Genomic DNA, 27,258 nt, shown 5'->3' on the forward strand with positions numbered 1-27,258 from the left:
TTTGCACAGGACCAATAAAGTTTGTTTGTAAATCTGACCATTCATCTGTCAGACCTCTTTTCTTTAATTTTGCCCTGTGTGTTGGGGAAATAGGTTTAAACTGTGCACAGACCAACCATCCTCTTTTATACAGCTCTACAACTTGTGACATATGTGGCCAGTAGGAAAAGTATTTTAAAATGTCCAATGTTTTCTGGGAACCTCTGTGGCCTGAAGTTATGGCATCGGTAAGATGTCCTTTCATCGTGGGATGTTTTTTCGTGGGTTTTTTTACAGCAGATTTTTTTAATGAAAAAAATGTCATCGTAATATTTAGGGGTGTTAGAAAAATATATATTTCAGTTGTGGGTGTTCGGAAATGTATAAAAAAGTGGATGGCGGTTTGGGGGGAACCCCCAAAAAATAAAAAGTAAAAAATGTGATGAGTTTTTTCATTAAAAAATCCACTGTAAAAAACCCAGTGAAAAAACGTCCCACGATTAAATGACATGGATCCCTGGCATCATGGGCATGGTGTAGCATCAATCCCCGAAATGACAAAGGTATTACTGATTGGATTTGACCTTACACAGATTCCCGAATCATCAGTCTATCCTGCAACCAAATTCTCTTTTTTTTCTTTAGCAACACCCCCAGTTCCTCTTTCCCTTCACAATCCTCATTTGGAGGATTTGTGTTCTGCATCTAGCATATGGTTAAATAATAGGCTTTAAAAGGGGTCTTCTTTTTGTGCCTTGACCAGGTCCTGGTCTGGAGGATCAAAAATCATCTGTGCCACAGGCTGATAAACTATTCCCTGAGATTTGGAGGCTGTTATTACATCCACCTGGATTTCACCAAGCAGGTGGTCAATAGGAAAAAACTCCCGTAATACAGCCCCCATCTTGGCTAACTGATCTGCTGTGTCATTCCCTTCCTTGTCTTGCCCTTGTGTTTTCAGGTGGCCTAACATCTTCCTCCAACGAATGACCATGTCACTTCCTGAGACTAGTTTATCTATGGCTTGAATCATGTTATCATGTTTAAGTGGCTTCTTGTTATAAGTGACCATTCCTCTCAATTTCCACCCGGGTAAATATTCCACAAAACTATTTCGGGCATAATCAGAATCAGTAACTAAAACTATTTCTTCAAGTTTATTTTCTACTGCTGTGGATAATGCTTATAGATAGCGGCCAATTCTGCAATTTGACTGCTTTTGGGGCCCAATCGTATGCTTACCCTTGGAATTCCAGAGACTTGATCCACACATTTCCTATTCCTGCCACTATTTACTTTTCAGAATCATCTCCCACGTGGTATGCACATCCATCTACACACACAGTTGGGAGATCCTTGCATGTTTCTTCATTGAATGCTTTATAACGGGATTACTCAAGTTAACTTAAGTTAGTCTCTAACTGTGTCTTCAGGTGCACAGACAGCAGCACAATCATGTAAGTCTGTCAATCCCTAGGCAACTGGGCTCTTGTTATTCTGTCCATCCCTCACGTACACTGGGAATCCCTGCAATGCCAATGTCCATGATGTGATTCTTGACTGGGCCACATTCCCATACCCGATTTTATTAGTCTGTAAAAATGGTAAAGGTTGATGCTTGTTTCAACAATCACCTGTTCCCCTTGAATAATGAGGCAGAAATGTTGTAATACCCAGACAGAGGTCAAAGTGCCTTTTCAAATAGTTTGAATTTACTTTCTAGCCAAACATAGGGCTTTCATCAAACAGCCCTTTAGCTTGGCTACTGCCTCACTTTGTTTCTTTCCCCAAATCCAGGGTGCCTCTTGCTTCAGTAATTTAGTCAAAAGTTGTGTGATTTCTGCATAACCTTCAATGCATTTGCTGTTGTAACTGGTAATTCCTAGCAAACTTTTTCAGCCTTTCAAATTGCTGGTATCTTTTAGTTTCCGAATAGCCTCCACCTTTTCCTTTTGTTGATTTACCCATGTTCTGTTAACCTCATGCCCTAGTAAGTTCACCCTCTTTCTGAACCACTGTGCTTTCTGTAAAGGTACTTTTCCTCAAGCTTTTTGTAACTGACCGAGCACATGTCTAAATACATTGAAGTGACTTTTTAAGTCTTAATTTTTGATTAGCTCATTATCCACATAATCACAGTTCTTCCGGCAGTGCTTTACATTGGAATATCCCATACTGACTTCCACTATTGATATAGCCAAAGGGGATCCGGGATCATGCATATTCTAATCGGTTAAAAGAGAAGGCAAATAGATGTTGTATATCTTTAGCTAATGGCACACACCAGTATCCAGCTGTAAGATCCAGAGTGGTACATACCTTTGACTCTTCAACCTGTGCAAGACCTTGATCAATACATGGGAGAGGCCACCTTAAAAGAGGTACCCTCTTATTTAGTTTTCTCAAGTCTGCACACAAGTGCAATTGGCAGTTACATAGTTTTGGGATGGGGCTCCAAAGTCAGAACTGAGAATCAACAGCATGGGACGTCCCCATCCAAACATGACGGATACCTCTTTTATAGCTGCAAGAGCCTGGGCAAGTACAAATTACAGCCAAAGTAGGACACACAAATTCCAACACAGCACAACACCTGGGTGTAACACAGTTTACTGCCAACATAATTGAGGGAGTGGTGGAACTATGGCGCCATGGCCAATCATAAGACCTGTAAGCAGTTGAGAAATGTACCAATACATCAGAATGTGTGTTGCTCCATTTGTTCAATCTATTACAGTATAAAAAGAGCAATACATCTCTAGGTGGGGTGGTTGTTAGACTATTGTGCCAGTAGGAGAGTGACAGTGTCCCTAGCAGAGTGAAATAATAAGAAGACACGGTAGAGTTGAATCTGAGTTGACCTAGTCAAAATAACCACATACACGTAGAGAAGCCAATAGTAAGCGATCCAGCAGACCTCATCCTGACTGTCCAAGCCAAAAAGACCAAACATCAGATAGAGAAGAAATAAGGGAGTGGGTAAGCTGGTTGCACTAGAACTGAGGAAAAGCCAGGTTAAGGAGTCATGCTACCTTAGAAAGCCTGCTAGGAACCTGTGCCCTCGACTGGGAGGCGCCAACATTTAAAACAACCTTTAATATACAGGCATCCAGGGCTCTATTCCAGACTCAGGTCCAAGAAACCAACCCAACGTGTGATAAATCTGATATCCAGGTAGTGGTTATTCAGCCTGAGCATAAGGACCCAATGGTGGGATACCTAACAATAACAACGCTGAAGATACCACTAGTGCAAGAGCATTCTTACATGCTGCTTGCTCAAGTAGCAGAGTGAGGCACATCATCATATGACTTAGAGAATATATATATCAAGCAATATCCACCTAAAACCAAATACCTTGCCAAAATCAAGTCCTCTATCCCAACCAGGTCTATGTGCTTAGCCCTGTGCATTTATACAGCTCAATAAGTGGACTGGGACAAATGAAGCCCATATTACTGTGGGTGACTTGAGGAATGCTGTTCTGCATAGGAGAAAGATGCACAGGGGTTTTGTTGGAATTTAGACCAGAGATGGACTTTGGATTTTAATTCTGCAGACTAGTGCGAACACTGCATATTTGTTAACTCTCCTTCCTCCCACTATTTGCATACAATATTTCCTTTTGAGTTGCACGAATGCTGTAAGTGTACCACCAGCCCGGAACCTGAATATCACGAAAGCCAAGCTCAAGGTAGAAAAAGTACTGGCCAAGTGGAACCTGGTAAAATATTTGGGGAACTGGTCAAACCCTCTCCCAGGGGAAGGATTAGTAGGGAAGGTATTGTTTGCCTGTGAAGAAGCAGACCTCACAGCACAGGCCATCTGATATTCACCATAGAGGCCACCCAATGTTATGTTAAAACACCAGTAATTTTCCACTGAGAATAAAAATATGTTGATATTGCTGCCTGTTTGTCCAGGTGTTCTGTTCAACCAATATACATGTATGTATTGATTTTTGATGTAGCACACACCTAGCAATGAAACAGAGCACTGTGCACACAGGGCGATGTGTACACGGTGGGGGCCATTATGACTTTGGAGGTAGCCATGGTGCTATTAGCACCATGGGCTGCCTCCAACGTCGTGTCCGGGTCTTCAGAATGGAGTCTTATAGGGTCATTCCAACCTTGGAGGACCCGGTAAGACCCCATTCTGAAAACCATTCCACATTCCCATTCGAGCACCCATAGGGCTCGATGGGAATTGGGAAGGTGCTAATAACGGGCCCGCAAATAGCGTGCCCGTTATTAGCTCCCTGTTCCCTTAGTGGGACTCGCTAAGGGACCATGGAATGCGGCGGTAAGGGGTTAACGGCACCGGCATCCTTACCGGTGCCGTTAACCCCTTACCACCGGCCTAATAATGAGGCCCAGTAGATGAAAGAGAGTGGGTAGGGGAAGAAAATAAGTGTTATGGATAGTATCACTTTTTTGCTCTTTACATTATACAACACAGGGTGTGTGAATTAGGGCATCCTAGAGGCTCACATTGTGACTTCCCCTTTCAATATTGTCTCACTTATATTGAAGAAGTGCAGCAGCACTGCCCTTAAACTTACAGAAAACTGATTTTTCCTTTACTGGGTTGGTGGGGGGGGCGGTTGAACACGTTATTCTTCACCAATCAATTGGGGGTAAAACTGGATGGAATTGTGAAGGCAAGTCCCCTTTTACGCACACTCCAGAATAAAGACAACCCTGCTAGGGAAATAGGCCAGGAGATAGCGTTGCAAGGATAACAAGGTTTCATTGTACAGAATACAAATATCAGCAAAAGACTCTGCTGCTCAAGAGCCCTCTAAATCTTACAGTTACAAACATGGGCTTAAAAACCACAAACCCGTCATACATATGGTACAAAATGGGTGCCACTGATTTGAGGCATCCTACAGATTAGTCACCTCCATAGAGGATGCCCGGCAGGAATTGGTTAGTTTTTCCCCGTTAATCTGGATCCACGTGGATCAGCTGAGCTCATCCTTGTGGTGAAGGTCAGGTCGCACATTAAAACACTGTTTCTATCTAAACTAAACATGCTAAACCTGAATATTTATTCAGTGTGGCAGGCACCTGGGTGGCACGGGAAATGGTGCCAGGGAGAACGAATGATAAAATTCAGTCATGCTGACCCACATAATCAGGATTTCATTGATACTGCAGTTCCTGCACTCAAGGTCTCCACCCTGGGGTTTGATCTTTAATTTATCCCTCCTGGTTCCTCTTGTTACAAAGGATATGTGTTGCTGCTAGGAAGAAATACAGCTGTGCATGCTTAGATCTTTGGTTGACAGTTTATGGGGGTTGGGACCTGGGGGTCACGTGCTTTTCAAGGAATGCAAAGGTGTGGGGGTTGGGTCGCTGGGGTGGGGCAGGCTCTAACCTGGCTGGTCGTGAGTTACAGGCCTAATGGCAGTTTAGGGGAGATGAATCAACGCAGCATGGAGCCTGGTGTTGAGTCATGCTCTCGCAGGGCACATTCCGTTGGAAAATACTAAATGTTTGCAACGCTGAAGGGATGGGGGGGAAGTGGACCTTCGTGGGACTAGAGCTCTTGCGAAGCCAGTGTATTATACAGAAACTGGGCCTTGTGAACCAAGAACGTGAACAGTGCAAGCCTGCAGCGTATCCCTTCTGGGCCTAATACAAAATGGAGTCGAGGGCTTTGAGTGTTTTCTAGTGCCATGCATCTATTTCTACGCATTGCAGGGCCCTTACATGTTGCGTGATAATGCGGTTTGCTCCCCCCTTGTATATTATATCACATCATATGGTGTTTGCCTTATTTGGAAGTGCCTAGGGGGTGGGATAGGCTCATTTCCATCCCAACAATTGCAACAGATTGTTCAACTCAAGGCTCAACAATTAAGGATACAGAATAAACAGGCAACAGTTAAATTACCATCTATGTGTGCCTTTATATACCTCAATCAAAAAAAAACAACAAGATTCATTTGGGATTCAGAAAAGATTAACAACGGTGCATGAACAACTGAAAAGTAACTTGTACTTTGTGAATTCTTCATACTATCCATTCTAATAGTTGTAATAGTGTATAGAACCACGTCATGTTTATCCTTTGTAATATTGCTCTTTCACAAACCCTATTGTTTGTGATTTATTAAGACTAAGATTATCCATGATCAGGATTGTTTGGTTAGATCACTCGATGAAACAGTGTTAGACCCCATAGGCCTCATTACGAGGCTGGCGCTCCCGTAATGAAGGGTGCCGGTACGGGACCGGCACCGTTCATTATGAGATGCCTCATTACAAGGTCCCCTAGTGGGACCCGGAACAGACGTCTGGTAAAACCAGACGTCCTTTCCGGATCCCGCGAGGGGACAATGTAGCTAATAACGGGCTTGTTATTAACAGGCCCGTTATTAGCTCCATCCCCATTCCCATTGAGCCCTATGGGGGCTCAAATGGGAAAGGGGATTGGTTTTGTGAATGAGGAATTACCGAGTCCTCCAAGGTTGGAACGACCTGGTAATTCCTCATTCAGAGAACTCGGAGCTGGAACCCGGTGTGGAGGCAGCCAGTAGGCAATCCGTGCAACCAAAATATATCTCGTACAAATACCTCAGCCATCTGGGAGGCTGTGGGAATTCCCGGGAAGGGTGAAAAATGATCCAACTTACTGAGTGTATCGATAGTGACCATGATACACGTGTGGCCTCGAGATTCTGGAAGGTCCACTACAAAATCTGTAGAAATCTGTTGCCAAGGGACCTTGGGTAAGGGAATCTGTTCTAATCATCCGATGGGTTTTTTATTACAATTCTTGTTTCGGGTACATTGAGCACATGCTTGGACACTTGAATATGAGGTGAAGAAGAAACAGGTAATGGTGCTTTAGTGGTGGCGGACCTGACTTGAGAGAGGAATGACGAGACAACGGCAATAAACACGCTGTCGGGAAACAACCTTTCTTTTAGGATCTGTTAAGGGTCTTCCGTGGTATAACAACGGGAGAGTGCATCTGCAATCATGTTCTGAGTACCTGGTACGTATGTGATCTCGAAGTCAAAATGGGCAAATAAGTATGCCCACCTAGCTTGGCGAGAGTTTACACATTCCATATTCTGCAAAGACCTGAGATTCTTGTGATCTGTTCTAATGAGGAAAGGATGACCTCCTCCTTGCAACAGATGCCTCCACTCTTCACAGGCCAATTTGATGGCTAATAGTTCTCGCTCAATAACAGAATAATTCCGTTGGCTGGTTGTGAGAGTCTTCGAGAGATATGCGATGGGATGTTCCTCTCCTTCCTCTTCCTGCAGGAGAACAGCTCCCACTGCATTGGCTGAGGCATCCGCCTCTACAATAAACCTTTTGTCTTGGTTAGGATGAACCAGAATGTGTGCCAAACTAAATCTTTGCTTCAAGGCCAGAAATGCTGTCTCAGCTGCAGGAGACCAAACAAAGGGTTGATTTTCTTTCTTTAAAAGAGCGGTAATGGGAGCTACTGTGGCAGAAAAATCTTGAATAAATTTCCTGTAAAAATTAGTGAAACCCAGGAATCTCTGGACCTCCTTTATAGTCTTTGGAGATGGCCAGTCCAAGATGGCTGAGACCTTCTTATTGTCCATCTTTATTCCCTCCTGGGAGAGTATGAATCCTAAATGTTGGACAGATGAGACAAGGAATTCACATTTACTGGGTTTTACTAAAAGATGGTTCTCTTGAAGACGATGGAAGACTTTGTGGAGATAAATGATGTGATCTTGGTGGGTCTTTGAAAATACCAAGATGTCATCAAGGTAAATAATCACTGAATGAAATAACAAGTCTGAAAAAGTCTGATCCATGAATCGTTAAAAAATGGCAGGGGCATTGACCAAACCAAAAGGCATGACCTTATACTCATACAGGCCATAGGGTGTTCAAAACGCTGTTTTCCATTCATCACCTGTCCGGATGCGCAAGAGATGATAAGCATTTCTTAAGTCGAGCTTCGAAAAAACTGTGGCTCCTCTCACAGCTTCCAGTATGTCTGCAATAAGGGGCATGGGGTATCTATCACGAATAGTTACCAAGTTAAGCCCACGATAGTCAATGCAGGGTCTAAACTGTGTGGAGTCTCTCTTAGCGATGAAAAACAACGGGGCACCAGCAGGAGATTTTGAGGGTTGAATAAGGCCATTGGTTAAGTTGGCATTCAAGTATTTCCGGAGTACTTCCTTTTCTTTCAGGGACAGAGAAAACATTCTGCCAAAAGGAACTAAGGCATCAGGTACTAAATTTATGGCACAGTCTTCAGGACGGTGTGGAGGAAGATCATGTTCTGCCTTTTCCATGAAGACTTGATGATATACCTGAAACTGAGGCGGAATCAAGTGAATAGTTCGTGATTGAGCTTCGACTGACTGTAGAATTGCAGGTTGGTAGCTTGCAGATTGTAGACAGGATTGTTGGCAATGGGGTGAAAGGAAACTGAGGGTGTTCTTAGACCAGTCTATGGTGGGATTGTGTAGACGAAGTTAGGCAATGCACAGGATGATGTGGAAATGAGCTGCCCGAATAATCTTGAAGGAAATTTCCTCCTTATGCTGTTGAATGGTAAGACTGATCAGTCCCGTGGAATGGGTAATGGGACCCGAACAAAGAGGAGTACCATCAACTCCCTCTATCTTGAGATCTTCCTGATTGAGAATGCGCTGAATACCCATCTTCTCGCCCCACAAGGTGTCCACAAAATTGCCAGCCACTCCGCAATCTATAAGAGCGAGAGTCTCTACTGACTTATCCCTCCAGGACAAGTGTAGAGTAACCACCATCAAACGGGTGTCTTCTGACTGCGTGGAAGGTGTGATGGATAATGAATCATAGGGACTTTCTATAATTCCTCGAACCGTGGTCCCCCTACGTTCGACGCACCCCATTTCCTGACCTTCTTGGAGGGACTTCGGGACAATTCCAAAGCAGATGTGAAGAGGATTCACAATACATGCAGAGACCCGAGTCTCTGCGTCTCTTCCGTTCTTCTTGAGTAAGTGGAGCCCTCATGGATCCAATTTGCATTGGTTCTTCCTTGCTTAGGGTTGTAGACGAAGGTGAGGGAGGTGGAACGGGGGCAGGAAAACCTGTTATTCCTTTCCCTCTCTTCTTCTCTTGTCTGTGTTCATTTATTCGGTGTTGCATTTGTAGGACTACTGACACAAGTTCTGAGAAAGAGGCAGGCCTAGGAACTCTTGCCAATTCATCCTTTAGTTCCTCCTTGAGGCCTCTGCGAAATATGGTGAATTGCGCCTGTTTTGACAAGGTGGTTTCGGTAGCTAGTCGCATAAAGTTTGTGATGTAGGAGAAAAGATCCATCTGGCCTTGGTGTACCTCCAGGAGCTCCTCACATGCCATGTAGGTTATTTATGGTCTTTCAAATGTCTGTCTTAGCTTGGTAAGGAATACTTCCCAATCTTGTAGGACCGGATCATTTCCGGTGACCAACGGGTTGGCCCAGGCCAAAGCATTTACGGACATATTGGAAACTGCAAACCCTACTTTTCTCAGACCTGTCCAGTATGCTGTGGGTCGGAAGGCAAAGTACACATTACAGGCTTCAATTAATTCTTTAAGTGATTTAGGTGTGCCATCAAATCTACCCACAGACAGAGGTAGTGAAGGGAGATCAGAACGTGTTTCCCGGGTAGACACCAATTGTCTAAGTACATTGTTCTCCACCTTAAGGTTTTGTACTTCTTGATTGAGATTACAGACTTCCACATTAAGGGACTGGACTGCAGTAACCAATTCAAGGAGTTGTTCAGGGGTAGCCACCTCGGTTTGTGCTGGGCGTTGCAAACTGTCACAAATTGGGGATTTATCCGTAATGTCACAATTCACTTTCTAGTTCTGTTTCCTCCCCCTCCTCCTCACCTGAAGAAATATCCTTGGAGGTTTTCTTTCTTCTTTCTTTGACGGATGATTTCTTTTTTATGAGATACGGTCTACCACGGAACGACGCCACACTGGTTGCGGAAGGCTTCAGGAAACCAGTGCCCCGGGACCGTGCTAGCCAGAACGGGGAAAAAGGCAAGCAGGCAAAAAAAAACGGAACCTTCTTGCAGAAGGGATGGTAACCACGAGGCACTGAAGATCGTTGGGTGACACAAAAGCTTTGAGCAGGCAAGTGAGTATCAGGTTGTGGAACAGGGACTTGAGAGAAATCCCCCGTAGAAACTGAAGCGCTCGGGGAAACCTGGAGAAGGCGCTGCCGAGAGCGACTCCACTGGAAAGGAGAGACGAGAAGCCGAAACAAAAAATACGCCGGAGCTTCCCAGAGGGCAGTGCATAGAGACAGAGAGAGAGCGAAGGGAGTGGAACTGAGAGAGAGTTCTGGCTGGTAAGAGCGTAGAGAGAGAAGGAGAAAAAGAAGGTACGGAGAACGGGGTGAGAACCCAAGGAATGGCAGGGCTCAGCAGAGCCTAGAGAAATGAACAGGAGCGTGACAACAACAGGATAGTGAAACACACACAGTTGCAACGCGGCGAGCCGGCAGCAACTGAACGCTGATGTGCTGGGGGCAGCCATGTTGGAAAAAGACTAGACCGCAGCTCAGAAAACTTGTCAAATGTAATGGAACGAACAATGGCGGCCCAATTTCCATCGATCCCAATGCTTGGCCAAAAAGGGGCGCATGACACGTATAGGAGTCCACAGGGGCATGTTATGATGTAGACAACCTGTTTTGTGTTGCAGTTGGTGTGATCTTGTAGTGTCCAGGTGATGTCCTTGTGTTTGAACTCTTTGGTTGTTTCTGTGAATTGGCATGCTGTACATTTCCCACAGCGATAGTGGCCTTCGATATTTGGCAGATTCCATAGGGTGATTTGTTGCTTGGAGGGTTCCAAAAAGGTGTGTACCAGTGATTCTTTGATGTTCCGATTTTTCTTAAATGCAAAGAGTGGTACTTTCTGGAGAGATCCAGTGTTCTTGATGAAGGGCCAGTGTTGTTTGATGGGCTTCTTTATCAGGTTGCCAAGAGGACTATAAGTTGTAACGCAAACTAGTCTGTCCAGTTCTTTTTTGATGGTTTTCGTTAAACATATTGTTCGATCGGTTTTGGCAGCTCACTTCTTTAGATGTTTGATTGCTTTTCTGGGGTAATCTTTGTATTGTAGGCGATTTGGAGGTCTGTGGCATGTTTCTCATATGTGTCTTGATTGGGGCAATTCCATCTGATCCTAAGGAATTGACCGTAGGGAAGATTATAATTTAGGCTTTCTGGATGGTAACTTCCAAAATGCAACAGTGTATTACGGTCTGTTGGTTTTCGGAATAATTCCATTTGTAAGCAATCACCTGATCTGTACATGTGTAGATCAAGGAAGTCAATTCCATGGAAATCCCAGTGCATGGTCTACTTGATGTGTTGGTTGCATCGGTTAAGCTATTGCTGGAAAGCAATGAGGTCTTGTTGATCACCTTTCCATATTAGAAGGACATCGTCAATGTACCTTTTCCATAGTACATTGTTATCTTTGTAAGGATTGGTTGCTGACGTGATATATTCTGTCTCATAATGGGCCATGTACAGGTTGGCTATATCGGGCGTAAAGGTGGCGCCCATGCTCACCCCTTTTACTTGTCTGTATAGCTGGTCTCTGAATAAAAAGAAGTTTTCGGTCATAGCCAATCTCACACATTCTAGTATAAAGTTAGTTGGAATGGCTTTGATGTTGTCACTCTTATCTAGGAAGAGTCTAAGTACTTCCAGTCCTTCTTGTTATGGTATGGAGGTGTACAGAGCCTCAACATCCAGTGTGGCCAAAATGTACTCTTGTTTCATGATGATTTCTCCCAGCATTAAGATGGTGTCAGTGCTGTCTTTCAGGTAGGAGGCCATTTGGTTCATGAAGGGTTTGAGAAAAAAGTCTGTGTACACAGACAGAGGTTCAAAAATGGAGTCGCATGCCGATACAATGGGTCTGCCGGGTGGATTTTGTGAGCTTTTATGAATTTTGAGTAGTATATAAAAAGCTGGAATCTGTGGATGTTTTTTTATTCTTAAACTGATGTTCGTCGTCGCAGATCCATGCTTCTTGTCGAGCGTGGTTGGTCAAACTGAGAATTTCTTCTTGTAGATCCTTTGTAGGATCTCTTTGTAGAGGTAGATAGGCATCTGTGTCGCTTAATAGGCATAGGCATTCTTTATTGTAATCTGTAGTACTGAGGATGACGATACCGCCCCTTTTATCAACATGTTTGAGCGTGATGCTGTCATTGTCTTTCAGCGAGTTAAGAGCAGTCCTTTCTTCTGTTGGTAAATTGTCTGGATAGAAGTTTTTCTGGATAGCGAGGGTGACAATTTTTTCATAGGTGTCAAATTCACATGGGATGGTGTGTGGAGGAGGCATGAATGTCGATTTCACTTTAAGTCCAGTTATGTTGTCATTAACCTGGTCCGGATGCTCAGTGCCAGATTGTGAAAGTTCGGGTAGGTATACTTCGAAAAAGTATTTAATACGGATGTTGCAGAAGAAACGTTTAAGTTCAACTTCTGTGTTGAAGGCTTGAGCTTTTGCAGCAGGTACAAAAGACAGCCTTTTCTCAACGAGGTTCTGTTCCGCTAGAGTGGTTACGTGGTTGGATAGGTTGAAGATTGGAATCCTCTCTGTTGTCCTTGGTTGTAATACCACTGGCGGGTCTGCATCTGTTGTCCCTGTGATGTTGGTCTTCTCCTTGGACGTCCTCGTAGTATGCCTCTGGGAAAAAAAGGATGTTGTTGTTGTTGTTGGTTGCCCAGACCTCCAGAGGTGCTGCCACTGCTGCAAGATGAGGTACCTGAGAAAGTGACTCCTCGATTTCTCCTATTGTAGTTTCCTTGTTGTTGTAATTCGGTATAGAAGTTATCGATAAAATAGGGATATGTCTTGTCCTCTGCGTAATTGTGAAGGTCTTTTTTGAATTTTTGGGCTTTTCTTTCAATCGTGATTGCTTTGAATTTATCGATCTCTGTTTCTTAATTTTTTCAGTACATATATCACCTTATTAGATTTAGGTATTGGTGTCCTGAGTTAATTGTCTGTTTTTTAGACAGTTTTTAACATTGAATCATTGAATATGTTGTGCGATAACAGATATTTTTGATGTCTCTGGCTTTTTAACAATGAACAATTTTGAATAAAAGATTTATATTGTATTACGAAACAGTTTCAATGTAATGTGCATTAACTGTGACTGCTGATATGAGCTAACTACCTTCTGTGTATTTGAGATATACCCCCCAATATAAGGTAGAGCTACCCTGTGGTGGTACTGTTGGGTTTCCCCCCTCATAGTATATAGCCTCTGAGAGCACAAAACATCTTTTGCCACTGGCTGTTGTTGATCGAGCATCTCCAACGCTCAAGCCACTGCCTATATTCTCTCTTAATGCTCCAAGATCGACTAGACTTCTCTAGGAGAGAACAGCCCGACCTAGCCACTTTTGCCAGGCCCGTTTTGGTGGCAAACAGTTTGGGCCAATACTCAATTTCATTACAATTTAGTCTATTTAGTTTGTCTATTTCTGCATCAGTGAGCAGACAGAGGAGTTTACGCGCCTTATGGATATGTCTGGCCATCCAACGTATATTACTGCCTGCATGAATCAATTATATAGCATTACAGCACGGGGACTCCATTCCCTACCTTTGTTTACTAATGTAAAGGACCAATATATTGTGGTCACTGTTGTCATTTGGTTCCACCTTCAGCTCTACTGTAGGTGCCAGGCAAGCATAATTTCCAAAGAAATAATCCCAATTGGCCCTGCCATGATGCCCATCCCACGTATATTTCCCAGGGATATTTCCCTTTGTTGGAAATTGACCCATTGCATACCCTTACTGTTACCTCTCTTATGAACCCTCTCACATTTTTTAGTCACATTCCGATAAGCGGCACACTACTGATCATCAACAATCCTTGCATTCAAATCAACCCCAGGAGGATTAATTGGTTCACTTGATTCCCCCCCTCCGCCTGTAGAACTTCAAGATCTCTTTCAATTTAGCATGTACTTTATCCAGGCATGTAATTTCAGCGTGATTAATATGTTTACAATCAGAATTTTGCCACATTCAACTTTAGTTTCAGGCCATAGTTCAACCACCTGCACCATCCAACATTTAGTCATTGTAACAGCCTGTCTTGATTAAATATCCTGTCTCACACCAATTATCAACCTATCAACCCCCAAATGGTCTACCTCTAATGCCCCTATTTGCCATCACTTGATATAGATGGAACCTGTCCAACTGCATAGGGGTATTAAGCCAGATTTCCTGTAGTAGGAAGACATCATACTTATCAAGGTGGCACATAGACCCTTCCACCTGAATTAGGTGACCAAACCCTCTGGTGTTCCAACTAGCAATCCTGTAATTTCACTTCACACTAATTGGAGGATCCCTCAAGGATTCCCTACCTACATAGGCTAAGGTCAATTTCACTGACTCCTGTAAGATATATTTCTTGGGCTTATGTTTATTACTTTGTGGTATTTTTATTATGTGATAAAGAGTGGTATTTTATGGTGGTAGTACCTCTTGTGATAATTTGTTGGGGTATTTCTTTTTTTTAAAGTGGTAAGACTAACTTCAGAATATTGTGAAATAATTGTCTTTACCAGGTCCACTCACCATAACAGACTAATGGGCTTGATACACTCTGGGTAGATAACTTATACCCCCTTCTCACAGTATTGTATATACAATACCGCAATATGCCCTTGTGGCTGAGTTTCAAAATCACATAACAAACACATTGAAATACCGCACATTCTTTCACTTTCTAGATAGATAGATCACAGCATTTACTTCCCTTTGTGATATTTCTAGTCGTTCACCCGTCTCTTTGTGTAGGTCAAATAAAATGACTGACTGCCACAAAAATGCACCAGAACACCAAGTGACTTTATAATGTGTTATTTTATCATAACAGATAAATGTGCAATTTACACATGGTAACACCTATGCATACATCAGGTTTTACAGTGCAAATTTATTGCAATGATCAATGGCACATTTCAAAATAAAATAGAATAAGCTGTACCCAGTCTTACCATCCATCCTTGAAAGCGAGGAACTTGGCAAGAGATACTCTTTGAGGAAATAGAAAACAAAACAGCAATGGCATTCACATAATTGTGAAATTACATGCACAGTTAACTACGGCAGCACTTAAAATTAAATTACCTATCTCCATGACTAACTGACTGACAGACAATCCAACAACCCTCACTTTCGACTTATATTTACCCAGATATGCTGGTGATATTTCTGGCTCAGCTGAACATGGGAATCCCCATTGGTCTTTTTCGACTGTCTCACTCAAGTTCGGCTACTCAGATAAGGACTGCTATGGCACCAGGCAGCTTGCCAGCAGAGAACTCTGTCCTCCAGTCAGCCCCCCGTTCCATCGACTCTTCTCAGTGCAGTGTCCGAGGATGTCTGATCTGCCTACACCCACTCACAGCCTTTTTAATAGATCCCACTTTCACTCAATGCAATACCTCCCCATCTAGATCCACCCACATCACCTGATTAGCACTGTGTATTTTCCCCATTGTACTAACTGCATTTCTGAACAATAAATATTACACTTATTTTATTATTATTCCTGATTCCACAATACTTCGCTTCAGCAGAGCTGAACTTCACATTTGTTTAATTTATTGCACCAAACTCAGTCTTCACAAAACTCCATATTACAAAGCACCATGCATTTTCCAGAATTGTCCAGGTTATTTCCACATAGAGTAATTTGCACTATAGGTTATTAATGGGCCACATTACTGGTGTTGGATTAATTATGTTAATATTTTAGTAATAGTTTCAATGCAAATCAGTCAATTGAAATATTATCCTGAAATAATATGCACTTTTAAGTATGTGCTCTGCATTTCTGAACTCTGTGCATTTTCCATCATGTGCCTCATGCATTGGCATTGTGCCTTGCACATTTCTGCATCTCTGTCTGAGACTCAAACTATAGCTACATAAGCTACATGTGCATTACCAAACTACAATGATAAACCCTTACCATTCAGAGCCCCTGCATTCAGAGCCCCTACTCCTACACTCAGTCCTTTTTTGACTGCTGGGATACAACACGAAATCACTGCAGAAAAAACTAAAAATATGTCCCAATTGAGTTTTCTCCCTCCTCACCATCATCAAAACCAATATCACCATGTTCATCCTAATGGTGAGAACAATCAACCATATCCAAATAATTATCATTGGAACCACCAAAATCAACATACCTCTTTCCAACCAGGTCCCCCACTTGAACCTATCTGCCTCTATCAGGCCTAAATTGCTCACAGTAATGTTATTTCTATTTAGGTTCATTCTAATCATATGTACGTTTTTATGTTTCAGTAAGAATAGAATATCTGGATCAACAGGAAATGTATTTTTCTGAAAGAAGTCAATTTTCTCAACCTTCTCCTCCCACAAATCGGCATCGGCATGAAATAGGGTCAATCCACCCACTGACACCACTGTATGTTTAGTGATAGATATATAGAACCCACTATGTTGCAATTGTTTCACAATAAAAGATCTGTGGTTAAGGTGAGTAACTGTGTAATTGGTCATTGAAGTACTCACTAACCACCTATCCTTAATCAATTTATCATGGACTAACTCTCTAACATCTGTGTTACTTATCATCACCTCACACCCCTTAGACACCCCATGGTCTGACTTCAGTCCACAGATAGTATCTGCTGCATCAGGGATAAATGGCTTGACTGGACATATTTAATGTAGCTGCTTGAATTTCACATAGGTATTTCACTTCGGGATTAGATAGACATTAGGTTCCCATGTTTGAAATGCTATCATCTCTGGAGTTATATTTTTTACATATGTATTATCTTGCCAAAAACCTACATTATGCACCAACTAAGTTTGATAGATCAACTCTGGGGCAATAAACTGGATGTGTAGTAAGAAACCTGTTTCCATTCTCCCCATATTAATGTATAATTGCATTGCACTTCCCATTTCTGTATCATTTCCACCTCCCTTTGTGTGATCTGTGCCATAATTTGACGGATGATATCAAATAACACAAAGTACAGAGAGATATGGCCTTGAATCAACTGAGATACCGCATTTTGAATTTCTCATACATATTTTGTCATCATCCGTTCAATTGGAGTTACCACATTTAAAACATCATGTAGCAGTTGATCATGTTTAACAATGACATTTGTACTATGCTCTACTAGTTTGCCTACTAGTTTGCCATTGAGCACTAGAATAGTCTCATTCACATAACAGATTGCTTATTTCAGTCCCCGTTTGGGCCCATCTAATGTCTGCTGCAAGTCTTTTAAATTATAGCTCAAATCATGTGCCTTGTTACTTAATGAACCCACCGATACAGCCTTGGATGTAGATATTGTTGTGCCCACCACAGCACCGAATATCAACATCACAATTTACGCCACTAATAGACAAGCCATCCTTTTTTCCCCTTCTTTTCATTACACTAGATGAACTCACCATTATTTCCTTGCTTGCCCTCCAAGCTTTTTCTTTATGGGGTTGCACCCATTCCGTTACTTGTTCCGACTTTATCTCTGATTCATTAAAGAACTTTTCATTGATCAAATCAGGATTTATGCTAATGTACTTGTTCTGATATAATAACCTTCTATTCCCCAATATAAAGCTTGGTGCTTCTTCTACTGCAATTCCTAATGCTGGTCCCGGCGCTATCATAAGTTGTGCTTTCACAACCATGGTACATGAAGCATTCATGACCACTACCACCAAAAGTAACCAAAGGATTTCCTTTTTCGCTCCACCATGTGGAAAAAACAGCCAGTCATCATTTCCGGTCGTCATCTCCACATCTTTTGGGGTCTTCATCTTCACCCCTTTCTTCGGTCCAGGTGGCTTTCCAGGGGACACCAATCCAGTGGTATCATCCAGGGGTCCAGTGCTGCGAGGATCCGGTGGTGACGAGGAAAACTATATTCTAGAATAGAAAGAAAAGACACATTAAGTATCAAGCACAATAAACCTTTAATTTCCTTTCACACTAGAGCATCTGAAACCAAGTTTCATTATGCACACAAATACAGAATATAGAAATCATATGCCATGCAACGAAGAAATGTTTTCAATAAATACACAACAATCACATAGTATGTTCAGACAAGAGCCCCTGTGTACTTTTATGCACTAGCATTATTTACCCCTTACGGTTTGCTATGGCAATTCTATTTTTTTTATATTCTCAGTTAATTTTAACTTTCTCTAATCTTGTAATCTCATATTTCAGGTGAACAGATTTGATTTGATTAACGTGGAAAAACTGTTCCACTGTTAAATCATACTCTTTTTTAGCAATTCTGTAGACCTCAGGTGAAACCTTATCTACAATTATATATGGCCATGCTGCAATACATTTAAAGTTTTTGTGTTTCCCCTTCCCAAAGTTAAATGTATATACCTGGTCTCCTATTCATATCATAATATGTTTTTGCAGCATCAGCAGCCTTTTCCAAATTCTGCTGCACAAATGCAAACGCATGTTGTAAGTGCTTCCTCAACCCTTCCACATATTCATGAATTGTGGACGCATTTACAAGGACTTGTTTATTTGTTTTGTGAAGTAAGTGCTGTGGCAAAACCATTTTTCATCCTGTCAATATTTAATGAGGGCTGAGATTTCTTAATTAAGTGTGCGTCGACCTGATAGCCCTCAGTACCAATGGCAGCCACAAGTCCCAACAAGAACCTGCTTCAGCTACAAACATTTTTAACATATCAACAATTGATCCGTTACACCAATCCACTCCCCCTGAAGAGGAGGGTCAGTAAGAAAAGTGTAGTTTGCTCTTCACACCCACAATTTGCCTTTTTTTTGTCATCAAGGCACTAGTGAAATGACTTTGTCAGTCTGACTATCCTTTGAGAAAAACCAAATCTTTAAAAAATATGATTTACCAATAAAGTGGCTACCGCTTGCACACTGCAATCCAGGGCTGGAATGCACTCCACCCATTCAGACATTAGACAAGTTACTGTCAGCATGTACCTGTTTCCCCTTGCTGATCTTTTTATAGGCCCGACATAGTCGATTTGTAAATCAGACCACGGGATTGTCAAACCCCTTTCATCAATGGTGCTTTTTGAGCAGGTGATGCAGGTTGAAACTGTGCACATATTAGACACGGTCTGGTGTAGAGTTGAACATCTTGGGGCATGTGTGACTCATAAGCATAATATTTCAAGATTGCCAGTTTTTTGTTAAACCTCTGTGTCCTGCAGTTATGGCATTGTGGGCATGATGTAACATCAACCCCCGAAATGACAAAGGTACTGCCCATTAAATTTGGCCTGTCACAATTCTCTAATCATCAGTCCATTATTTAATCTAATTCTCATTTTGTTTTTTTGTAACACCTTTAATTCTTCTTTCCCTTTGCAGTCCTCTTCCGTCAGAGGATTTTGTTCTGCATCTAACAAATGGTTGTAAAATAGGCCTGGGATAAGATCTTCCCTTTGCGCTTTGATCAGGTCCTGATCTGGAGTATCAAAACTCCATTGTACCACAGGCTGCTCAACTGCTTTTGGAGTCTTGGAGTGTGTTATTGCATCTACCTGTATATCACCAAGCAGATGTTCAATAGGAAATAACTCCCCCATTATAGCTCCAATTATGGCTAACTGATATGCCTTGTCATTCCCCTCTTTGTCCTCAACTGGTGTCTTCAAATGGCCGCACATTTTTCCCCAATGTATTATCAAATCATTTCCTGACACAAGTTTGTCTATGGCTTGAATCATCTTGCCATCTTTAAGTGGTTTCTTGGTATAGGTGAGCATGATTTTTACTTTACAGCTAGGTAAATATTCAAAAAAGCTATTCTGTGCATAATCAGAATCAGTTACTAGAACTATTTTTTTGAGTTTCTAGTCTACTGCTGTAGATATTGGCTTATAAATAGTGGCCAATTCTGCCACTTGACTACTTCTGGGACCTATCCTCATGCTTACCCTTGAAACATTGTCACCTTTAAACCATATATTTCCTATTCCTGCTAGAGGCTCCTTTTCTGCAATATTTTCTACATGGTATGCACATCTATCTACATGCACAGTTGGTAAATCCCTACATATTTCTTCATTGAGTGCTTTGTGTGGGGATTGCTCAATTTCATTCAAACTTGTTGCTAGCTCTGTGTCATCAGGTGCACATACGGCAGCACAATCATGCAACTCTGCTTGTCTTTGAGCAACTGGGCTCTTTTTTTTGTCCATATTTCATTTCTACGGGAAATCCCTGAAGTGCTAATGTCCAGGAAGTAATTCTTAATTGGGTGAAATTCCCTGATCTGATTCTCTTACTTTGCAGGAACTGTACAGGTTGGTGATTTGTTTCAATAATTACCCGCTCCCCTTGCATTAATGGGCAGAAATGTTGTAATGCCCAGAAAGTAGTCAGAAGCGCTTTTTCGCATTCACTAAACTGGGTCTGTACCTGTGACAAGACATTGCTGTCATATGCACTAGTTTCGTTATTCACTTCATGCTTTTGATATAACACTGATGACATGCATTGATCAGTGAATCCTATTTCTACAAAGATATCCTGTTTTTTATTGGATTTGCCAAATATGTTTCTTTCATTAGACACTCTTTAAGTTTGGCTACTGCCTCCCTTTGTTCTTTTTTGCATTTCCAGGGTAGACCCTGCTTCAGTAATCTTGTTAAAGGTTGTTTAATCTCTCGATAATTTGTAATACTTTTCCTGTTGTAACCTGTCATCCCTAAGAAACCCTTTAATCCTTTCAGATTAGTGGGATCTTTCATTTTATATATCGCCTCCACTTTCTTCTTTTAAGGGGTTAACCCATTCTCCGTCACTTCATGACCAAGGAAGTTTACCTTATTTTTACACCCTTGTGCTTTCTGCAAAGATACTTTTGCCCCAGCCTTCTGTAGCTAACTAAGGACATGTCTAATCCAATTGACGTGACTTTTCAGATCTTCATTTTTGATTAGCACATCATCCACATAAACTATTGTCCCCATTTCATTTCCATCCGGGAGTGCCTTGCTCAGTAATATCCCAAACTCACTCCCACTATTCACATTCGCAAAAGGTGTCTGCGACCACGCGTATTGTGACTTATCAAAAGAAAATGCGAACACATTTTGAATATCTTCAGCTAGGGGCCCACACCAGTACCCATCTGTAAGGTCTAATGTGGTAAACACCTTTGACACGTGAACCTGTGCAAGACTCTGATCAATAAATGGAAGGGGCCGCCTTGAAACATATACCTTTTTGTTTAACTCTCTTAGGTCTGCACACAGGTGCCATTGGCCATTAGGCTTTAATACACCTAATATAAGGGTATTCAAAGTGCTATGAATAGGGCTAATGATTCTTCTAGATTCTAAATGTTTGATTATTTCAGCTAGAGATTCCAAACATGCCTGGGATAACCTATATTGTCTCACAAATACTGGCTCCCTTCAATGTCCTTCTGGTAATGTGGCAACATGCAAATCTGTTAATCCACAATCAAACGCATCTTTTGCAAAGACCTGTTTGAATTCCATAACTATTTTTCACAATTGGTCTTTTTCTTCTTCACTTGTGCAAACATCTGCAGCTTGAATTTGCTCTTCTACCATTTTAGAGAACTCTGGGAAGTTCTCCAAAGGAGGAACCTCTGTACTTACCTCTAATCTTGTGGCGGTATCTCTTTGGAGGGTTGAAACACAAATATTTTGGAACATTGGGCCTCATTAGAAGTTTGCCGGTTCAGGAACTACAGTACCGGTAAGCTTGCCGGTACTGTAGTTCCCGGTTCGGCAAACAACGAGTTGTATTCGTGGGTACCCGCGAGCATAGCATGTCGGATGAACCGGCACTATTCATATCGGTGCATCCGGCTTCCCCATTCCCATTGGGCCCTACGGAGCTCAAATGGAAATGGGGAAGAATGTTCCCGGCACCCAGGAATTGGCAAATACCGGGTCTGGCAAAGCTGTAATGACCCGGTATTTGCCCACTTATGGGGACCAGAAAAAATAAAATACCGGCGGCAGCTGTACCTGTATTACAGGCACTGCTACCGCCAGCCTCGTAATGAGGCCCATTGACTGCCAGTTCAGTATACTGCTTTTCTCTTTTAGATTAACTTCATTCAAATAGAATGCAATCATCTTGATGACAGCACATTATTTCACTCGACTCATAAGGATACACAGACTGAACTTTAAGGATTACTTTAGGCTTACAATCCAAGGATACTGGTAACTCACCCTGTGCAGTCACATAGCTTTCAAGGATATTCCCAATCACTGCATTACTGAAGTCTGCAGTGTAGTAAAACTTCTGTATTTCCATTCCTATTGATGAATTCACTTCCAAGTGGATGTCTTAGTACCCTTTATTGTACATCAATATTTGAATGGTTCCATCCCCAACCTCTATCAATGGTGTATATTCACATTCTAACCTTTGTTGCCTTGTGGATTCATTTATGCATACAAATGTGTCGAAATCTTGTATCTGTTGTCGCTTTCTGTGCTTTAATGCTATTTTAACTTGTCTGGTGAATGCAGGAATTGTAACATCCTTTATCACCTGCAGTTCAACTGCATATGGTGCCATCTGTGCGCAATGATGAGCTTGTCTTTTGTCTTCAAATTCATGTTCGGCCCCACCTGATCTGGACCAAACCTTTTCATTTAGAAACTATAATACCATACACATCCTGTGCATTATATAATTTCCCAAATAACATTTGTTTTGTGTCCCGGACACAATCCACCCATTGTGAAGAATACTCTTAGGACTAATTGTAATCTTTAACATGCATCTAACTACAATTCTTTGCCCCGATTCCGCATAATGTATGCCAACAATGTGCTGATTCTTTATTCTGAACCTTGTGCTCTCCACCCTGTCAATTATCTGCTGGAGTACCTTTTCCATAATGAAACTTCTTTCATGTTGCAATACTAAAGTGGCTTCTATCATTTCAGAAGGCCCATTCACATGGATAGGAATCCATGGCTGCCCATCTCCCATGTGTATTTCTGAAAGGGTTCAAATGTGCTATTCTGTATTTATCTCTGGAGTAACATTTGATTTGCATTTGTCTTCATTTAGGTAAAAACGCAATCTGTTCTCATCTATTTCTGTTTGCCAATTTTTCTTGGGGTTCAAATATATCTCAAAAGACTGCTTCTCTTTTTCTCCCCAGATTTCATCTTGGCACATGAGAATGATAGTGACGCTAGACACACAGCCATTCTCAAGATATACTTCAATTGCACTTTCGGATTTAGCAACGGTATGGCATTCTTTTAAACTGTTGTTTTGTGTCATTATTTTCTCAGGCCTCAGTGTTTTTTTTTTAGCTAGCGACCACAATACTCCATTTACCCCGTCAAAGAGGGGTGGCACCCTCTTCAGGCAATTCGTCCCTATGAGAAAGGATATTTCATTGATGGATGTGATCAACACTTCCTGTCTCATCCGATGCTTCCCTATCTTTATGTCAAACACAGTGACACCTTCAATAGGTATTTCTTCCCAATTTAAGTTGTGCACAGGGCCTTTGGTTTGCCTCACCTTTATATGATTTTGTGGGGATCTCCCTCCATTGATAATTTTCACTAATTCTTTTGACATTATCGTTGCTTGGGCACCTGGGGTAGTGTGAATTTTAGCTGATTTCAGGACCTACTTTCCTTAACTCTTTTTTACTCTTTGCTAGACACATAGGCATATGAAATTACATTTTGCCCTCCTTTTTGCTCACTTCATTTTGCATTTATTTGTCTATACTCCTGAGCTCAGAACCAATTTGGAGTGTAGCCACTGACAGCACCTCTGTCTTGGACTACCAGTGTTCAAACTGCACCCTTTTGACTGGATATTTTCACAAGTGTCACATGGCAGCCTGTCACTTTTTGGAGCATGACACTTTTCTGTGTTTTGCATGGTGCCTGTCATTTCTGTCTCTTGGAATATCTGTGGTTTAAAATACTCCTCCAGGGAGATTACTCTGCTCCCTCCTTTTGAGATACTGTTTTCTCTGTATGGAGCTCAACATTATTCTGATTATCAAGTGAGGATACTCTAACTGTTGATCCTAACTTTATGTCTTGTGTTTTATTTTCACCTTGGATGATCTTTTTAAATCTGTATCTCAGTTCTTTATGCTTCTCTTGTTCATGTACCCCCTTGTGTTCTTCATTTTCACACACCTCAATAGTCTGGTTCAACTCTAAATTGAACCACTCTCCCATTTTGTGTGTTTTGAAATTCCCTGTTTCACTTTCATTCATTTGTTTTCTTATGTTTAAATCAGTAGGCAGTTCAGAACCGTTATTCAAATGTGATTCATGGTCATCTGTTTTTTCATCCGTGCAGGGGTTATTAAATAGGCACTTGCAGCCAGAACGCACAAGATCACTCCTATGACATTCTGCACTTTCACTTGGCTGTTGTTTTTGAACTGCACATAATTTCCCTATCTGTTCAGACAACATTTTGACATGGGCCTCTAAACATTGAAACCTGTCCACGTCTCTGGATTCTTTTCTTTGTTGCCTGGGCCAGTACTAGTTAAATTCACCCTGATTAGGCCTATTCTGGGACATCTCCCCAGATTGATTTCTATTTGTGTTACCTCTGATTTCATGTGACACTGGAGGTGGAGAACATGGAGCGATCATCCTTTGACCATGGTCGACTGGTGGCGGTGATTGGTTATATTGGCGGGGGACATTATTCATATTTTGTCTTTTATTTGGTGGGAATTGTCCCCTATGCTGATTTCCATTTTCAATGAATCTATCCACATATCTTGGTCTTTCTTGGTGGCCATACACCATTGTATTAGGATCAAATCTACTCTGAGCCCCTATTGTCTGGTATGGGCCATTGTACATTCGATTTTGATTAATATTTAGGCCTGACATATCGGGTCAAAATCCCACCCTGGGGGAATTACCCAAATATCTAGGGCTAATGTAAGACTCCCTATTGCTCGGATCAAACAATTGGAACATAGGGGTTTTGGGTGTTGTCGTCTGTGGAGGCCTGCCCTTTTGGCAAGGTGTCATGTTGTTTCTTTCCTGAGTCTGGGCTGATTCAAGCAGCTTCTTTACAGAACTTACCTCCGTAATGGCTGGTGTGGGTTCTCTAAAATTTGGTTTTGTCCCCATATTCTTAGGTCCTTCCTCTCTCTGACAAAATATCACTTCATATAGTTGGTCCCCGGTTCTAGTATCCATTCTCATGGCTTTTCCCAGTCAAATTCATGAATTAAGTGGGATACAATTTCTTCTTGGAGTCCATAAAAGTATGCAGTCTTAAATTCAACAAATTTAGGTTTAACGGCCACATCAAAGCGTGAAAATGCTGTTTTCAAATGTTGGAGGTACTGGCGATATCAGACTTTGCACTCATGCTGTAAGTTGCCTTTTTGGCATCCTGTTTAGACTGATAGGATGAGAACTGTTGTCTAACTTCCTTCTCAAAGTCTGGCATGACAAATGTTCCTGTTAATTGAGACCCCGAATGATACGAGCATCTGCTGAATCAAGCGTTAGGAGAAAGTACTGTGTATATTGTTCCCTAGGTATCTGGAGGGCTTTAAATATATTGTGAACTGTTTCTAAATGGTCTTCCATTCAACAAGTCCCTCCCTTTTTGAATGGTTTAATCAAAGTCTTGATAGACATCATGATTTTGATGGGGCTACATGGTGCATTCTGGTGTGTGTCATTTTGTCGTTCATTTCTGAACTCTTGTGGGCAGGAATGATTGTAACTATTGGCTGGTGATTCATACCCCACCAATGGGCTATCACCAGGTCTGGCCACAGGAACAGCTGTTGGTACATTGTTCCTTAGGCAGAGCTGTGATTGATTTATATTCCATTACATGTAGTGCCTTGTTGCCTTGTTGCCTTCCCTGAGATTTTAGACTATTTTCTGTTCTAAGTTCTTGCACTGTCCATGGAGCTGTTCTGCCTCATGACAGACATTTTCTCATCCCTGACCTTATTGATTATTGCTTGCAATTCACCGATCCGTGCCTGACATTGATTAAACGCCCCGCCCTTCATGTCAGCGCATAATTCTTTGTCTTTTTCCATGTTATGTTCTCCAAGTGTTTGTATTTCTGAAATAGCAGCATATTTGTCTTGTCTTATTTAATTTAAAAGTACTTTTAAGTGGGTTAATTCTTGTTCACTCATTAAATTGTTTCTCTTTCTGAGCCAATTGAGTAGCTATAGTACTGGATTTAGATGGCAATTCTGTGTCTATCTCCCTCTGGCTTAATTCTGCCTTTAACTGCTGCACCTGATCACAATCATTGTGAAGCTGCACTGTAGCTCGCCAATCACTCCAATGTATTGTCTCTGCATCTTTATGGATCTGTGCAACAAAAACCACAACTTTGGGCACAATCTGATAATACCGTTTTTCTCTTCCTTGTGGTCTGCTGCTCGGAATAGTCTCATAAGGGTTACCTGCAAAATGCTCCTTTCATCAAGAATGTTTTCAAGTGCCTCTTTTCCTACCTCTGTGGTAATTCTGTCCTAACATAATATCGAATTTCCTAAAGACCAAACTGCATGGGCAAAAAGCTTTGCCTCAAGATATTTTGCTAGTTCAGGAAACTAAGCCTCAATTTGGGTCATGGTGACACTACTGTGTGAGTCAGATAAGCACACAGTACTGCACCGCTTCACAGCACTAATTCGGTTAATGAGTGCACAGTATGGCTATGCCTATAATGCAATGAAATGCCAGTAACTGTTTTAAAGTTTCCCAATGGCCAACGCACCATATCTGTAAGATATATTTCTTGGGATTATGTTTATTACTTTGTGGTATTTTTATTGTGGTGATAAAGAGTGCTATATTATGGTGGTAGTACTTCTTGTAATAATTTGTTGGGGTATTTCTTTTTTTACATTGGTAAGACGTACTTCAAAATAGTGCCTAACTATATAACTATATGCCCTTGTGGCTGAGTTCCAAAATCGTAAATTAAACAAATTGAAATACCACACTTTCATTCACTTTCTAGATAAATAGTTCACAGCAATTACTTCCCTTTGGGATATTTCTAGTCATGTACCCGACTCTTTGTATAGGTCAAATAAAATGACTGACTGCCGCAAAAATGCACCAGAACACCAAGTGACTTTATAATGGGCCTCATTACGACCCAGGCGGTAAATTACCGCCTGGGTCGTACCTTTACCACCATGGCGTAAACT

Source organism: Ambystoma mexicanum, chromosome 6p (assembly GCF_040938575.1).
Source record: "Ambystoma mexicanum isolate Mex_15411 chromosome 6p, UKY_AmexF1_1, whole genome shotgun sequence".
Classification (NCBI taxonomy): domain Eukaryota; kingdom Metazoa; phylum Chordata; class Amphibia; order Caudata; family Ambystomatidae; genus Ambystoma; species Ambystoma mexicanum.